Genomic DNA, 19042 nt, shown 5'->3' with positions numbered 1-19042 from the left:
TTTCAATTATAAGCCTAAATTGAGGTCATAAAAATATGCCAATCATCAAACAAATTCCACTAACAAATGAATATGCATATGTAAGTCTTAATCTGTCAATTCAAACAACCTTATGGTTTTCTTAACACAAATTAGCTCTCTGGAGACCTCATTTGAAAAATATTTGTATTATTCATTTTAATATCAGTTATAAAGAGCTCAAAGCATCGCAATGTAACAAACATCAAAATGTAAAGTCTTATAATTCATATCAGAAAATATATCTATTTTAATTCTACAATTTACCAATAAACTTCATTTTGGTTTAAAGAGTGGGGCTTATAGCCCTGGCCAGTTTGGCTCAGCGTTAGAGCGTCGGCCTGCGGTCCGGAGAGACCGTGTTCGGTTCCCGCTAAGGGCACGTACTTCGGTTGGCAGTTTGTCCCCGGCCCTGGTTGGTTGTGTGGGTGGCAGCCACTCGATGTGTCCCTTCACGTCGATGTTTCTCACTCTCTCTCCCTTCCTCTCTCTCCCTCTCATTCTATCTGTACAAAAATATGGAAAAAATATCCTCGGGTGAGGATAAAAAAAAGAGTGGGGCTTATAAATCAATTTTATAACTTAAGTTACAAAAATTCGTATCTGGCAAAACAGTAAATATAGCAGTCAGCCCTGGCCGGTTTGGCTCAGCAGTTAAAGCGTCAGCTTGTGGTCCCAGAGAGACCAGGTTCGGTTTCCACTAAGGGCAGTACCTCAGTTGCAGTTTGTCCCTGGCTCTGGTTGGGACAAACCATGTGGGAGCAGCCACTCAATGTGTCCCTTTCATGTCGATATTCTCTCTCTCTCGCTCCTCTCCCCCTCCTCTGTCGCCTCTCACTCTATCTGAACAAAAAAAATGGAAAAATGTCCTCGGATAAGGATTAAAAATAATAAAACAAAATAATAATAATAATAAATAATAGCAGTCAAATTTTCCTGAGTCCTTTTTTTTAAAAACTCATCTGAGGATATGTTGTATTGATTTTAGGGGAGAAAGCGAGAGGGGGGAGGGAGAAAGAGGGAGGGGGGAGAGAGAGAAAACATCACGTGAGAAACAGATCACTTTCTTCCCATATGTGCCCCAACAAAGGATTGAACTTGCAACCTAGGTATGTTCCCTTACCAGGAATGGACCCATAACTTTTTGGTGTATGGGACAATGCCCCAACAACAACTGAGGCCCCTAGCTAGGACTCCCTAGTCATTTTATTTTATTTTATTTATAGACCTAGTTATTTTTAAAAAAAGAAAACTGAAACTAAGAACCTGAACAGTTCTGAATTGTGTTCTCAGATTATTTTCAATATCTCTTCAGTCTTTATGACCAGTACTGTATCATAATTTTATAGTAACATTACTACACAAGAACTTGTACCTACACAAGAACTAGTCCAGTAATATGTAAACAATAAACCACACTGTTTAGAAGGCAACTTTCCTAACAAGAAAATATCTTTTTAATACACAAAATTAAACACTCCAATTTCTGAATAACAAACATGACATTATTTCTATGGTCACTTGAACTCAATTACCTTCATAACAGAAAATTAGTGAATGTTTAAATGTCAATAAACAGAACATACATATAATGAAAACGATCTTTAAAATAACCATTAGAGCCCTGGCTGGTTTGGCTCAGCAGTTAGAGCGTCGGTTAGTGTGGTCAGCCTGTGGTCCAGAGCCTCAGTTGGTTGCAGCATCATCCCATGTACCAAAAAGGTTTCGGTTTGATTCCTGGTCAGGGCACATGCCCAGTTTTGGGTTTGATCCCAGGTCTGAGCATGTGCAGGAGGCAAACTGTGGATGTTTCTCTCTCACCTTGATGTTTCTCTTTCTCTCTCTACCCCCTTCCTCCTTTATAGTCTCTCTAAAAATCAATGAAAAAAATATCCTTGGTTGAGGATTAAAAACAAACAAACAAAAATTGACAAAGACACTTCTAAATAACAATAGTAATGAGAATTTTAGCACAGTTCTGTGAGACGAGACAGATTTTCCGGGTCTCTAGCATTACATTAAAGAAATGTTAATAACGCTCTGGCCATTTTTGCTCAGTGGTTGGAGCCTCAGCCTGCGGACCAGAGAGTCCTGGTTTGGTTCCCGCTAAAGGTGCGTACAAAAAAAAAAAGAAATGTTAATAACAATATTCTATTTCTTTCTTTTTAAAATAAATTTTATTTAGAGGAAGTTTGAATAAAGAGAGAGAGAGAGAAAGAGAGAGCGCGAGCGCCTGCGCACCCAGGTCAGGTAGCTCAATTCATTAGAGCCAAGGTTGCAGTTCAATCCTGTGTCAGGACACATAAAAGAAGCAACCAGCCCTGAACCAGTTAAGCTCAGCAGTTAGAGCATCGACCTGCAGTTCCTAGAGAGACCCAGGTTCGGTTTCTGCTAAGTGCACGAACCTCAGCTGCAGTTTGTCCCCAGCCCTGATTGGGTCGTGTGGGTGGCAACCACTCGATGTGTCCCTTTCACGTCGATGTTTCTCTCTCTCTCTCTCTCTCTCTCCCCCACTCTATCTGAACAAAATATCAAAAAAATGTCCTCCAGAGAGGATTAAAAAAAAAGAAGCAACCAGTGCCCTGGCCGGTTTTGGCTCAGCGGTTAGAGAGTTGGCCTGCAGTGTGGCGAGACCCAGGTTTGGTTCCCGCTAAGGGGCACATACCTCATTTGCAGTTTATCCCCGGCCCTGATTGGGTCGTGTGGGTGGTAACCACTCGATGTGTCCCTTTATTGATGATGTTTCTCTCTCTTCTTTCTCCCCCTCCCACTCTATGTGAACAAAATATCAAAAAATGTCCTCAGGTGAGATTAAAAAAGAAGAAGCAACCAGTGAATGAATAAATAACTGGAAAACAAACTGATGTTTCTCTCTATGTCACTCTAAAATCAATAAATAAAAATTTAGCCCTGGCCGGTTTGACTCAGCGGTTAGAGCGTCGGCCTGCGGGTCCGGAGAGACCCGGGTTCGGTTCCCGCTAAGGGCATGTACTTTCGGTTGCAGTTTGTCCCCCGGCCCTGGTTGGTCGTGCGGGTGGCAGCCACTCGATGTGTCCCTTCACGTCGATGTTTCTCTCTCTCTCTCTCTCTTCCTCTCTCTCCCTCCCACTCTATCTGTACAAAAAAAAAAAAAAAAAAGGAAAAAGGAAAATAAAAAAATAAATAATAAAATTTAAAATATACATATATTGTTAAAAAATAAAGAAACATTGATTTTGTCTATATTAGGATAAAGAGTAGAGTTGAAATAGAATATCACTGTACCCTCAACAGGTAGCTCAATCAGTTAGCACCATCCAGATAGGTGCCTTAGTGGTGGGCTGATTCTCAGTCAGGCTATAAAGAAGAATCAACCAATGAACAACTAGAACAGGCCAATGTTTCTCTCTCCCTTCTTCCCTCTATTTCCATTCCCAGCTCCCTAAAGTCATACTAAAAATTCCACTTATAGAAAATTCTAGAAATGTAATCTATAGTTTACATAATCACTAAGAAGATCAATGAACATCAGTGGTGTGAAAGAATAAGAAAGAAAAGTAAGAAGGAATTTCCAAGTTGACAGGAGGACACTTCTGAAGGCAATGAATATGTACATTATCTTGACTGTGGTGATGGGTTCATGGATATGCACATATGCCAAAACTTACTGAGTTGTGCATGTTAAATATGTGAAGTTTTATTTTACGCCATCTTTAATTCAATAATACTGGGGATGGGGAGACAAACAAGAAGGCAGAGGCAGAGATGCATGAAGTTTCTAGCAACACAACCCAGAATATTTTATGGCACTTTAATATTAAAGTTAACGAGCTTTGGCCTAAGCGGTAGGAATTCACAAGAGTTTCCAAGTGAACTTAAGTTAATTTATTTCAATTTCAGGCAAAATATTCAAAATAGTTAAACAAAACTCAACATTACCCTCTATTTTATGAATTCTTCCAAACATTATAGTTCAGACTTGAGAAAGGGTAAGCCCACCTTCACAAATGAAAACACCAGGACCTCAAAATTTAAGATCCTGAAGAGAGTATTCCAAACTGATACCTAATGTTAAACACTACCCACTGACGATTTTCCTGAAAATCTCATTTGGATATTTCAAGTTCTCAAAAAAGTATTTTCACAAATTATCCAGAAAAACATCAAACAGCATGATGTCACTCTCATTTCTTCATTACCATAACCAAAGTAGTACATTTTACCATTGTTTTTCAAATATCATTAGTACAAACAACTTCTCCAAACTCGTTAAATGATAAAGTCACTACAATACAAAATAATTAAGTTAAAAAACATTAATCCACTGGAGTGGCTAAAATTGACTGGCATGCTAAGGGTGCTTGTTTGACTCCAGGTCAGGGCACATGCCTGGGTTTCAGGCTCTATTACTGGTAAGGGGCATGCAGGAGGCAGATGATTGATTTTCACTCTCACATGATGTTTCCCCTTTTCTTTTTCTTTTTTAATCCTTACTCAAGGACATTTTTTCCATTTTTTGTTCAGGTAGAGTGGGAGGGAAAGAGAGAAACATCAACATGAAAGAGAGAAACATCAACATGAAAGGGACACATCCAGTGGTTGCTACCCTCATGACCCAGGAACAGGGACAAACTGCAAGCAAAGTGCGTGCCCCTAGCAGGAATTGAACCCGGATGTCTCTGGACCACAGGCCAATGCTCAAACCACTGAGCCAAACCAGCCAGGGCTCACATGAATGTTTTTCACTCTCTCCTACCAAAAAAATAAAAATCAATAAAAATATTTAAAATAATTTTAAAAATTTAAGAGAGAATGCCATTTTCTTAAATCATATCACAGCTAGTCACTATTCTTCAGTGATGTCCTGGCTAGTTTGACTCAGCAGTTAAAGCTTTGGTCCCACTGACCAAAGAGTTGCAGGTTTCATTCTGGTCAAGGGCCCCATCCATACCTGGGTTGCAATTTGGTCCCGGTGAAGGTAGTGCAGAGGCAACCAACTGATGTACCTCTCTCACACCAATGTTTCTCTGTCTCTGTCTCCCTCCCTACCTCCCATTCTATTTGAAGAGAAATGCAAAAATATCCTTGAGTGAGGATTTGAAAAAACAAAAACAAAACAATATTCTTCCAGTGATATTTTTACTGGATCAATTGTTACTTACAACATTTATTAAGTGGACTGGACTTTTAAAAATTACAATTTAGGGTCTAGTCATCATCTGCCATCAAAACAAATAAACTTAAAAGTGAGATTACTGGTGAAGGTGAAATATATGTAATTGAAACTATGGATAAGAATTCTACGCAAAAAAATTTTTTAAATAATAACTGAGTAATTCCTTTTCAATTGGAGCATTAACTATGTCAAAATCACAGCTACGTATTTCAGATTAACAAAACAAAAAGCTGTTGAAGTAACATTTATTGCACATAGACCAAGTTCCATGATACTGACTGTAGATAATATTTTAAACGGATTTTGCTGAGATGAAAAAAAAATACATGAAACAGAGACTGAGATTCAAAAGGTGTTTGTACAATAGTTTACATGAGAGTAACTAAACGTGGTATGTAAACTGATGAGCACATTCTAGATTTGTGAATGCTGCTTCTGAAGCTTTCAAATGATAACGGAATGCTACTTTTAAATAATAGTGGTCAACCTTGATCAAGCACCAACAAACTACACCAGCCTCTCCCAGTTTACATCTCCTCCCTCTTCTAAAGCTCTCCTTTCCTTTCTCCTCCCATTATTTACCCGCCATCTTGGCCGATAGGGGCAGCCATTACCTAAATGACAGTGCCAATAAGTTTTCACATTAATAAACAGAGAATCTAGGCCTAGTATCCAACAGATACAAGAAACAAGGCACAGGAATAAGTAGTAATAAAAAAAATCCCACTCAAAGCAATACCTGTGGCAGCTAAACGCAAACAAGTAAACAAATCACGTAACTTAAGGTCAACACGTACTAATAAAGACATTGGTAATATCCGAACTCTCTACTGTTGTACTCCGTGTGAGAAAAGGGATGAAAGAAAACTTGAAACGTGTAGTTAAAATCAGACATCCTAGCCCACTGCCAAAAGAGAAAACATCCTAGGGGATACTTAAACTGAAATTCTGAAAACAGTACATATTTACTATCTTTCATTCTAAAATTCACAGCTCTCCTAGGCAAAATACGGTAAAATAAATGTTGAGCCAGAGCCCAAAGCGCCGCTGTCTGTGTTACTTAAGCTACAAGACGGAACTTCGTTAGACAGCGAACGAGTGAGATAAATTCTAAAACACTGTTTTTACTTTGTAGCCACAATGAGAGACAACAGGCCTCGGGGGCCGTCGGAGCAGGCAGAGAAGGCAGTGTCGGCCCACGCGGTTGCCTTACCTTGCCCAATAGTGTCTTCGTCCTGGCGCCATCTTCGTGAAGCCTCACGAACCCAAAGAGTCGACTGTGTAAAGAGATACATGAACCTCATTAACGTTATATAAAAACCAGTGACTCGTCTCTTCTCGAGCCCAAGGTCCCGGTACCTGACACTCGGAAGGCTCCAAGATTACCCCACTGTGCCGCCGGACACAAGAAGCACTCAGGCCTCCCCAAAAAGCGGCACCAGCCTATTAAGAGCAGGATTAGGAAATGATGATGGTCCATACCTATCCAATCCGTCTAGCATCTCCTTCTCTTCTGCTGTCAAGCTTAAGGATCCCTCCTTGCTCTCGCCGCTCGCTTTTCCCGCCGCCATTTTCTTTCCCTCATCACAGAAAGAGGTGGCAGTAACAAGCGACACTCCGCAGGATTTCATGGAAAAGCAACAAATATAAAAACTCTAACTCCTAAACTCACCAACCCTCAGGCCAGAACTCAAAAGACGCCCTCACTGAATGAGACTGCCACACTAACTTTAACGCTGCCACCGCCTCCACCGCGGGTGGCGGCGAAAAGAAACACAAGGTGATGGCGAAAGCAGCGGACGCAGAAGCCACGATCTTTGACTTTGGGATCACATCTCGGGATAGGCGGAGACCCAGAAAAGGCGGAAGCTTGTGGTGCTGAGAGGATTTCTTAGAATCGCAAACTTCGCCACCACCAGCACAAAGTTGTAAGTGTCACAGACCGAACCCCAAGTTCCCGTGATGCCCCCGCCCCCCCCCCCCAAACGGCCAGGCGCTGCCAATTGACGCCACCGGTTTGTCTCACGTGACCTTTGTTGACTCACGTCAGCTGTTGCTCAACTAAACTTGCTAGCTCCCAGAGCGCCGCCTACGAGTCCGCCCTGGAACGCAGGCAACCGCGAGTAGTAATTTGTTGTTGTACACGCCTGTCTGGAAAACGGTAGTATTTGTATGAAGCGAAATGGTTTTTTGCTAGTTAACTCCACATAACGTATCCCGAGCCCTCTAACCCGGTAGTTCAGAGGTACCAGGAAAGGAGCCGTGGGCAAGGAAGAGATCCAGAAGATACTGTAGAGGACGCAAGTGCGGTGCACTTGCATCAAACTGCTTGACTTGCTCTGTGGCACACGTATTATTTGTTTGCAGAAGCCTGGGAACCTGCCTTGAGTCCTATTATTAATAAACAGTACATGGTACTGAACCTACTTTGTCAGCCTACTGGACAATTTTAGCATCTTTGAGAGTAATGGCCAGTGAATGACTTCCCCCTTGGCCCACTTCTCAATCACTGAAAAAGAACAGGTAAAGTACATGAAACCTCATCTCATGTCCTCCCTGGAATCTAGACGACCTGCAAAACTCTCTCAATGCCCCCACATACACACACACCTTTTTAAACTTTTGTTTCAAACTTCACTTCCAGGCTTCTTTAGCTTAATTAGCTATAAAAGAATGATTTATGACTAAGCAAAAACTAAAAGACCTTTAGTGTCTAAGGGATTAAAAATATTAGAGATTACATGCATACATGGAACACACTGACGGACCTCAATATGGAGGAGACAGAGGCAGGCGGGAAGCGATTAAGGAAGAATTTACATGCATATATGCATAACCCCTGGACTCAGACAATAGTGCCATGACATGCGGGCACTGGCTGTAGGGAGTAGCAAATGGGGGAGAGCAGAGGATACCTATACTATCAACAATAAAAAATAATGTATATATATATATACACACATATATATGCATATGCCATGGCCCTGAAGCTCAGTTGGGTGGCCTCCCATGAACCAAAAGGTTGCTAGTTCCTTGCTCAGGGCACATGCCCAGGTTGCAGCTCTGTCCCTGGTGGGGGTATGCAGGAGGCAGCCTATAGATGTTTCTTTCTCTCACTCTCTACGTTTCTCTCTAAAAAAAAACTCTGTAAGATTAGGCATTCCAACATAACTACATGAAATATTTGAGCACAAATCTAAGTATGTAAATAGTTCACTACCACGATATCTGAAAAAACTGAACAATAATATAGCATGCCATTTAAAATTTTGATGTGTCTGAGTAATAATAGTCCTATCAGAGAATAGCATGAATTGCCCTTAATTGTTATAGGGAGTGGGGTCCTTCAGATGCCACTAGAATAAGGATTTCTGGAGTACCCTTTGGGAGGCTGGTATGGTTCTGGGGTTGAACATTGACCCATTCACCAACAGGTCACCGGATTCCCCATCAGGGCACATGCCCAGATAGTGAGCTGAACCCTTGTAGGGGCCATGGAGGAGGCAGCCAATCAGTGTTCTCTCTCATCAGTGTTTCTCTCTCTCGCCTCCTCCCTTCCTTTCTCTAAAAATCAATAAAGAAAAACAAAACAAAACTGAGACACAAAAAATAACCACAAAAAATGATCTGAAATTAAAACTTTTTAACATAAATAAATAAATAAATAATAAAAAGTTTTATTTGTGTGGGGTTACATTCCTGGGTTTGCAAAGCACCATTTCCCTTAAAGCAATCCTGGAAGATGTGCAGCTGGAGATTCAGCAGCCCTAGAGGCAAAGCTAGCATCCAGAGTTTCCATTCCATCGTGGAATGGAATGGCTACTTCTGATGTTGTTACAATAACCCAGTCATTATTTAACAGGAAAGGAGTAAAGGGAGACTAGTTAATTCAACACTCCCCAGGTCTATTCCCTGCAAATTGATGGGGGAAGGGACTACACAAAGACAATTTAGACACATACCCAGTGAGGTATGAATGATGCAGAAAGGTGCCTACCTGTATCTATCATCTGGAAGTGAGTCAGTGGCCGGAATAGATTTGGGCACTGCAATCATGTGAAACCTGAATATTTAATCAAGACGAAGAAAAGCTCTCTCTTTGTCTGTGGCTGCTATGTCAGACTCCCAGCTTGCAGGGCTCCCAGGCCCTGCATGCCCCCAACGTGACCCACAGCCCTGTAGACTCCACACAATGGGTTAAATTAAGCCTGATCCTGATCTAGACCCAGCTTCACCATGAAATGGGCACTCCGGATTCTGGCCCTATTTCTGGCTTTACTGAACCAATAGCTGCCCCCTTTCCAGGACTGAGTTGAGAAAACTGGGACATTACAACCCCAGAAATGTAACTCCACACTATTAAAGACAATTCTCCCACAGTGACTTCTAAAAGTGCTTATTTGAGCAGTACCTGAAGAACTTTATACCCAGTGGGATCCGGCCTACTTATGCCTCTGGCAACAGTTCTAGTCCACCAGTTCACTGAGTATGGGGTCCAGAGTGAGGGAGCCCCTCAAGACAGGGATAAGCAGCAAGAGCAAAAGAGCAGGAGAGGGAACTCCTTTGTTCAGGAATTTAAGTATCAAGTCTTCCTATGCTTACAGTGGCCCAGCCTATTCTGGCCAATGACCTGTTTTCAGGTGTGACTGAGAACCAAGTATCTTCTCTATGTCACCCAGATTTTATTAGGCATACATCTAACTACTTGGACTTCCCTTTGCTCCTTTCATGTTAATTAGTAGCTAGGTTAATTACAATGATTTCATTTCCATACTTATTAAATCATCCATATTTTAATGTATGTGTGCACCTGGCAACTGTAAAGTTGAGTCCTCCATGTATATTGCAGGAGAAAGGAAGTTCTCTAGACATAGAGCAGAAAGTTATTGCTCATAACAATGTTTCTGGGCTATCTAGATTATCATCTCCTAATGTGGTTTTAAGAATACTGGTCATACCAACAGCCTTCAAACAAAGATTCATTGGAATACACTGTAGTATACAATGTCTTAATTCTTCCCTGAAAACTGAGTCCCATCTGATCATTTGAGTTTCAAATTTTTGTTGAGTTTTGCTATATTCTAATAGGCTATAAACCCTTCAACAAGATTCTGTATACATTCAGACAGACCTCTAGCTGTTGCCTGTTCTTTCACATGTTTTCAATTTCCTTCTTCCTTTCTGGAAAAAGATATACAGTGGATTGTATTAATCTCCTTAGAACATTTAGTATCTATGAAAATAACCATGGTTATGAGATTGAGAATAAAACCTCAGCTTTTTATACTCTTGACATATGCTAGCTTGGCAAATACAAGCAGAACTCCAAAAAAAGATAAAGGAAATGGAAAGAACTGTTACTTTGCATTTCATCACTAACTGGTAAAAGACACTTCCAGTAATAAGTACTTGGGTACAGCAGCCATGAGGAGGCAATATTTTGGACAAACCTGATAATCACCCATATGATCGATGAACAGTGGTAACTGCAGTGTTGGACATGGAGGCTCAGGTAATGCTCAGCATCTTCAACACTTTTGTCATCTTGTCTGCATGCTAATTTCAGATACTAAAATCAAAATATCAGCCTGGCCAGTGTGGCTCAGTAGCTGAGCATCTACCTATGCACCAATATGTCACTGGTTTGATTTCTGGTCAGGGTATGTACCCAGGTTGTAGGCCCGATGCCCATGGAAGGCATGCAAGTGGCAGCCAGTCGATGTTCTCTCTCATCAATGTTTCTCTCTCTCTCTCCCTCTCCCTTCCTCTCTAACATCAATAAAGAAAAAAATTGTTTTAAATATATATATTATCAGAGAATCAACTCAACCAGTGTGACTCAGTGGATTGAGCACTGTTCATGGACTGAGAGGTCCCAGTTCAATTCCAGGTCAGGGCACATACCTGGGTTGTGGGCTCCATCCCCAGTAGGGGCATGTAGGAGGCAGGCAATTAATGTTTATCTTTCACATAAATGTTTCTGTCTCTCACCCTTCCTCTCTCTCTCTCTAAAAATATCAATAAAAAATATTTTTTTAAAAAGAATAATTTAAAAAATCAGAGAATCAAAATTAATAAATGACAGAAAATTACCCCTAATCAAGACACCATTAATTTATTTTAAATCACTTACCATATATTCAAAAAGCAGACATTCTTAAATAGTCATGGGGATGTAAAGTACCACAGAGCAAATATAGTCAATAATATTGTAATAACTTTAAGGTGCCATGTGGGTACTAGAAATATTGGGGGAACACTTTGTGAAATGTGTGTTTGTCTCATCACTCTACTGTACACCCAAAACTAATACAAAATAATACTGAATGTAAATTATAATTGAAAAGTAAAATTTAGAAATAAATAAAGTCAGCCTGGCTCACGTGGCTTAACTGGTTGGGTGTTGTGCTGTGCACTGAAATGTTGTAGACTTGATTCCTGGTCAAGGTACAATAAATAAAGTCAGCCTGGCTCATGTGGCTTAGTTGGTTGGATGTTGTGCTATGCACTGAAACATTGCAGACTTGATTCCCGGTCAAGGCACGTGAGCCCAGGTTGTGGACTCAATTCCTGGCTGGAATTCCCTCTAACATCAATGTTTCTCTCTCTCTGAAAATCAATAAAAAGCCCTGGCCAGCCATGGCTGGTTTGGCTCAGTGGTTAGAATGTCAGCCTAAAGACCAAAGCATTGTAGGTTTGATTCCCAGTCAAGGGCATGTACCTGGGTTGAGGGGTTCAATCCCCAGCCCTAGGGCACACATGGGAGGCAATCAATTGATATGTCTCTCTTGAATCAATGTTTCTGTCTGTCTGTCTGTCTGTCTGTTTCTCTCTCTCTCCCCTCCCCTCCATTCTCTCTAAGAATCAGTGGAAAAATATCCTTGGGTGAGGATTAATAACAACAACAAAAAGCCATGGCTGGTGTGGCTCAGGTGGTTGGAGCATTGTTCCATACATGAAAATGTTGTGAATTTGATTTCTGGCCAGGGTACATACCCAGGTTTTAGGTTTGACCCCTGTTTGGGACATGCGTAGGAGGCAGCTGAAAGAGGTTTGTCTCTCACATTGATGTTTCTCTCTTCCTCTCTGTAAATAACAATAATAATTTTTTTAATCAGTAAAAATTATTTTAAAATAAATAATTATAAGATTAAGTCAAAAAAGCAGAAATTCTTTTGAGTATTACTTATAATAATTGAGTCATAATGAGTTTACTAAAGCACCTGATCTTGTCTATACATAGTATAAATACCATAATGATATGACCTTATGGTGATCCTCTTGTCTTTGCAATCTCAATGACTACCTTTCCTCTCATGGCACAGATAATACCAGACCAACACTGTTTCTCCCAGCATCTTCTAAATTACAAGGAAGTCTTATCCCAGAGAGTGGTGAGTCTGAAATAAAGTGGTAGCTTTATGAAATTAAGTATGATTGCACCCATTTTACATCATATGAAACAGAAATGTAGACTTCATGGTTGCCCATAGCCTCTTTTTATCTCAGAGTAGTGCCAAGGAGAGATATGCAAGAGGATCTATAGGAAAACACAGATTATTTGATGAGTGATAAATAGATGTATATTTTAAAAAATAGGAATTATTAAACCTGAAATAGAATAAATGAGTCCTTATAAAGCACAGTAGGAAGGATACAGATGAGCTATTCATTGGAATTAGAAACATTAAAAAGGCATAACAGTATTTTTTAGTGTCCCTGCAACTCCCTAGTTTGTTATTTCTAAGCCCGATGTGTACTGAAATTTGTCACTGCAAATAGAACCAGTATAATAACTGCATAAATGGGAGATTAGCTCCCTTCAGATTGTACACATTTAGTGTAGAGGCTTATTTGGACATACCAAGAAAGCAAGTCTTTATCTGAAGACCACTGTTACAATAGCTGTTTCCTACCCATCCCTTACACATGGCTATAGCTAGCTAGCTAGCTAGCTAGCTAAATGGGATTCTTTTTAAATTCCTTTTTGTTGCTGCCTGGCCAGCCACTGTTGCCCAGTGGTTGATGCTGACCCATGCATGCATCAAGAGGTTGCTGGTTTGATTCCCTGTTGGGGCACATGCCCAGGTTGTGGGCCCCATTCCCAGTGGGGGTATGCAGGAGGCATCCAATCGATGTTCTCTTTCATCGATGTTTCCATCTCTGTCTTCCTCTCTCTAAAATCAATAAAGAAAAATAAGTACATAAAGAGAAAAAATGTTTTTAATTCCTTTTTGTTGGTATTATTTTGGGACTTTGTTCTTCTGTCCCCTGATCTTAAATCAGGCCAACATGGGACAGTTAGGATACAGTGTTCCTCATTCCTTTCCTCAATGCCCCATGTCAGTTTTTAGGCAATAGAGCAAAAAAAAATTAATAAATGGTTTCCACACTTGACGTAATCCCTGAAAATATTCTTGGTGCCAGAGCCAATTGCCATAGACAGGCTGCATAATAGAACACATGAAGAAGAGAATTACAGCTTGGCCGTGAAACAGTCTTTACCTTATTCAGTAACCCAATCTAATAACTTACTCCTTTAAGTTCTAGCTGGAGAGAAGACTCTACAAAGTCAACCTACTTAAAGATGAGATCCTACAGATTCTATTCTTTATCCAGTCTTTTTTTTTTTTTTTACATGTTTTTATTGATTTTTTTAGAGACAGAAGAAGGGAGAGAGATAGAAACATCAATGTGAGAGAGAAACATCGACCAGCTGCCTCCTGCATCCCACTACTGGGGATCGAGCTACAACCTGGGCATGTGCCCCAACTGGAAATCAAACCAGAACCTCTCAGTCCATGGAACAACGCTCAATCCACTGAGTCACACTGGCCATTCTATCCCCTTAGTATTTATCACAAAGACATTAGGATTATTCTGCACTTATCTATAAAATTTACAATAAAGGGTCTTGGGTTTAATTTCTGGTCATGTTAACCTAGCTGTGTGGCTTAGTTGGTTGAGCATCATCCCATATACCAAAAGGTGTCAGGTTTGATTCCCAGTCAGGGAATCCCAGTCAGGGAATCCAAACATGCCAAAGTTGCAGGTATGATCCCCAGTTGGGGAATATACGGGAGCTAACCAATCGATGTTTCTCTCTCACATTGATGTTTCTCTATTTCTCCCTGAATCTCTCTAAAATTAGTAAGATATATTTTTTAAAATGTAAGCCCTGGTCAGTGTTGCTTAGTGGTTAGTGTTGCCAGTTCATCAAGGGTCTTGGGTTCAATTCCTGGTCAAGGGTACGTACCTGGGTTGCAAGTTTTTTGTTTTCAATTTCTTTTTCCTTTTTGATTTTAGAAAAAAAAAAAAAATGAAGGGAGAGGGAGAGAGAAATAGAAACATTGATGAGAGAGAACATCAACTGGCTGCCCCCTGCAAGTCCCACATTGGGGATCGGGCCCAAGACCTGGGCATGTACCCTTACCGGGAATCGAACTGGCATCCTTTTGGTGCATGGGTCAATGCTCAACCACTGAGCCACACCAGCCGGGCTTGGGTTGTAGGTTTGATCCCTCCACTCTCAAGGGCAACTGGTCAGTGTGTCTTTCTCACATCAATGTTTCTCCCTCTCTCTCCACCACTTCCATTCTCTAAAACTCAATGGAAATGACATCCTCAGGTGAGGATTAATGAAAAAAATTTTTTAATTTTTCTTTTCTTTATTGATTTTAGAGAGAGGAAGGGAGAGGGATAAAGAAACATGGATGAGAGAGAACATTGATTGGCCACTTCCTGCATGCCCCGCAATGGGAATCAGGCCCGCAACCTGGGTACGTGCCCTGACCAGTAATCAAACCGGCGACCTCTTGATGGGTTGACGCTCAACCACTGAGCCACACCGGCCAGGCAAAAAAACAATTTTTTAAAGATCATGTTCAATAATTTCTATATTCATATATAATTTAATATTTATCATAGTAACTGAGTATTCTCCTTGATTAGCACCTCTGTGATCTTTACCAACCAAGATAACAGTAATAGGAGAAAAGGAAAATAGACCAATTCAAAAACCACTTAGAAAACAGAACTGTGTATGTAGCAAAATGTTAAATCCCTGTAAAAAATCAACAGTAAGACATATGTCGTAGCATATGTAAGTTAATTACATGGCAGTCTCATGTGAATTGTGTACATGTGTATGTTTGATTTTGTTCCTTTATTTAATTTTATTTTATTTTTACACTTATGTTCATATAGAGCAGGAGGAAGAGAGAGAGAGAGATAGAAACAACTATGTGAGAGAGACACCTTGAGTGGCTGCCACTCGCACGAACCTAACCGGGGCCAGGGACAAACTGCAACCAAGGTACGTGTCCCTAGCGGGAACTGAACGCGAGACTCTCTGGTCTGCGGGCCGACACTCTTAAGTGCTGAGCCAAACAAGCCAGGGCATGCTCTTGTTTCTTTAAAGGAAATTAGTAATTCTGAGGAATTTCATTCATGTCCACATAAAAAAATAGGAATCTCTTACCAAAATTAACGTTAATATATCTGATTCTCGCTTTTTTCAATACCTAAGCACATTTATAGCTTATATACTTAGCAGTTTTAATACATTGGGGAAAAAACTAAAAAGAGCCTGGGAGGTCCTTCTTATTTGAAAACCAGTTTCTCATGTTGTTACTGAGATTCAAAGCACCAGTGCTTGACCACAAACACTGCTTTTAAATGGCATGCTAAGACAAAACAAAACCCAAAACAACACTCTTGATTCCAGTTTTAGGCAAGGTCTCCTTAACTACAATTTCTGAGCTCTGTAAAGGCCTTTCAGCAGACTCAGAATGTATTTATTTGTGTCAATACAGTCTTTATGTGTATGTAAGTGACCAGCATTTGCCATTCATGGTTAGCAATTAGAAGTATGGTGATCTGGACCCTAAATTAGTAGTGAAGTCAGCGTTGGTTCAATTGGTTCAATTCTACCCCAGAATGCATTTTCTATAAATGAAAACCCTAAAGATTATTAGATTTATGTTAATTATAATTAGCATTAGTTTTCTGAACAAAAAGAAATCATTGAGCCCTGGCCAGTTTGGCTCAGTGGTTAGAGTGCCAATCTGTGGACCAGAGTCTCGGGTTTGATTCTGGCCAAGGGCATGAACCTCAGTTTTGGTTTGTCCCCAGCACTGGAGGAAGCCGGTGGGTGAGTGTGTGTCTCTCTCTGTCTCCCCTACCCAACCCACCCTACTCGATCTGAAAATAAATGGAAAAATATCATCAGGTAAGAATAAAAAAATCAGATTTATGAAATTTGTAAGCAGTAAGTTCATCTTTCATCCTTATCTTTGGATAGCAATTGTTCATTCTTTGAAGAAAAGAAACAAGATAGGTAATTAATAAAATTCATAAATTAATAAAAATGTGCATGAGTGCCTTTTAAATGGTATTGATGAAAAAGTAAAATAAATAAAAAGTAAAAAAGCCCAACCAGTGTGGCTTGGTGGATTGAGCATCGTCCCATGGATTGAGGTCCTACCTGGTTCAAATCCCTGTCAGAACACAAGCCTGGTTTTCGGACTCATCCCCAGTAAGGGGCGTGCAGGAGGCAACCATTGGATGTTCCTCTCTCACATAGTCAATGTTTCTCTCTCAAAAAATAAATAAAATAAAATAAAATATGATAAAATAAAATATAATAAAATAATAAAATAAAATATATAAAATAAAATAAAAATAAAATAAAATAAAATAAAATAAATAATAAAATAAAAAAATAAAATAAAATAAATAAAATAAAATATAAAATAAAATAAAATAAAAAATAAAATAAAATAAAATAAAATAAAATAAAATGTACGATGTTTCACAGTCACTTTAAAGTTCTATTAGTGATCCTTCTAAGTCTCTTTTATTTTTCCTTTTCGCACCGGCATCTCCTATTAGCTCAAGATTAAATGAGGTGAGAGTTATTTTTATCCAAACAAGTACACCCTTTTGTAAAGGTTCATATTTGCAGAGTACACAGCAGAACTTGTTTCCATGAAAACAACCAAATTGTTTTATGTTGATTGTGAGAACTAGACTTTGAGAATTTGATGTCTTCAGTACATACTAGAATTAAGCACTTAAGAAGTATGATTCTTCTAGTATGACAAATCCTAGTCCCATGGAAAGTCTAAAGCATGTTATCGTTAATCTGTATTTATAGAATTGTTATGGTAAAGGAAATGTGTAAAAGGATGATTTATTGAGTAGTCTGTGGCCTTTTACTCATGAGTGTACTTCTAAAATCTAGAAGATATGCCCTGGCTGGTTTGGCTCAGCGGTTAGAGCGTTGGCCTGCAGTCTGGAGAGACCCGGGTTCGGTTTCCGCTAAGGGCGCGTACTTCGGTTGCAGTTAGTCCCCGGCCCTGGTTGGTCGTGCGGGTGGCAGCCACTCGATGCGTCCCTTTCATGTCGATGTTTCTCTCTCTCTCTCTCTCCCTTCCACTCTATCTGTACAAAAATTGGAAAAATGTCCTCGGATGAGGATAAAATAAATAAATAAATAAATAAATAAATAAAAATAGAAGATAAACACCCTTAGTCTTCCAGGCCAGAAGTGGGCTAGAAGGCCTGGGGGCTCATGACTCCTATGAAGACTTTTGGCTTGAGACATGTACTGAGAAAACAGCAATCCAGGTTCAGTTCAAGACAGGAGATAGAAGTAAGCGAGGAAGCAGTACAGGGAAAGAGTAGAAGGGCAAAGACTTTGTTTCAAGGACTGTTTGCCTGAAGAGAGCTAAGAAATCCATTAACTTGTCATGGCTACCCAGATTTCCCTAGGCAACTTCTGAAATGGACACAAATACTCATATAAAATGCCTCTGTATGAAGGTTGAAAAAGATGAGATCATGAGGCAACTCAAATAGCAGTTGCCATATTGATGCCTAAATGGTTTTGCTGCACTGTCTTCCACAAGGCCTACTTTTGGTTTGCTCTCTATTGCTGGCTACACAAGGTAGTTACCATGTATCTTGTCTGTTATACATGTGTGTTTGCTTGTTTGGTTAATCCTCACCCAAGGATCTTTTTCCATTAATTTTTAGAGTGGGAGCGGGAGAGAGAGATCAATGTGAGAAAGACACATCAGTTTGTTGCCTCCCACACAACCCTGACTGCAGATATCAAACCTGCAACCAAGGTTATGTGTCCTTGACCAGAATCGAACTTGAGGCCCTTCATTCTGCAGGTCAACACTCTGACCACTGAATCAAACTGGCCAGGGCAAGTGTATGTTTTATAGAAAGTGGAGACTCCTAAATAAAGTTATAGTGATGACCAGTATATGTTTGGAGGTGGGATAATATCAGAGTACTCTTCATTCTGTTCAGTAAACATGTAAAACTGGCATAGCTTACTGAAAGAAATATCCGTGTCTTTTGATAACCTTTAATAGTAGTGTAAAATAAAGGCTTTTAAATGTTTGTCTTATGCACTTTTACAGAAAAGGAAATGTTAAATTTACCAATGTAACCCATGTTTTCAGTCACACTTTCCCCATTTGCAAATGTTTTTTGTGTATATTATTTCCTTTTTATTCAGTAACCAACACATTTGAAACTCCACATTGTGGTTAGCTTTTTATTTCCAATTAACCCCACAACTTTGGTGTATCAGGACAATGCTCTAGCCCACAGAGCTACTCAGCTGGGAATAGCTTTTGTTTTTATTATTATTTGTATATTTTTCTCCACAAGTTTCCATTCCTTTTACTAGTTCTCCAAAGTTGACAAAATCATGCCCTGAGTTGCTACTAAATACCAGCCAGCCATCATCTTTTAACTAGATATATATTCATTTTAAATTTAAGACTTAGGTCCTATTTTTACTTTTGCCATTAGAATAAAGGTATTTCATTTTCACTAAACTGTGCTGAT

At 39.8% G+C, this 19042-nt stretch overlaps 1 protein-coding gene across 1 annotated transcript in view; it reads right to left on the bottom strand.

Moving 5' to 3' along the window:
• LOC118616760 (ATP-dependent RNA helicase DDX3Y-like) overlaps window positions 1–19042 on the bottom strand; it is a 65092-nt gene that overhangs the window by 14177 nt on the left and 31873 nt on the right.

This window comes from Molossus molossus, unplaced genomic scaffold, assembly GCF_014108415.1.
Source record: "Molossus molossus isolate mMolMol1 unplaced genomic scaffold, mMolMol1.p scaffold_m16_p_40, whole genome shotgun sequence".
In the NCBI taxonomy this organism is placed as follows: domain Eukaryota; kingdom Metazoa; phylum Chordata; class Mammalia; order Chiroptera; family Molossidae; genus Molossus; species Molossus molossus.
This window is presented reverse-complemented; position numbering and strand designations above follow the sequence as displayed.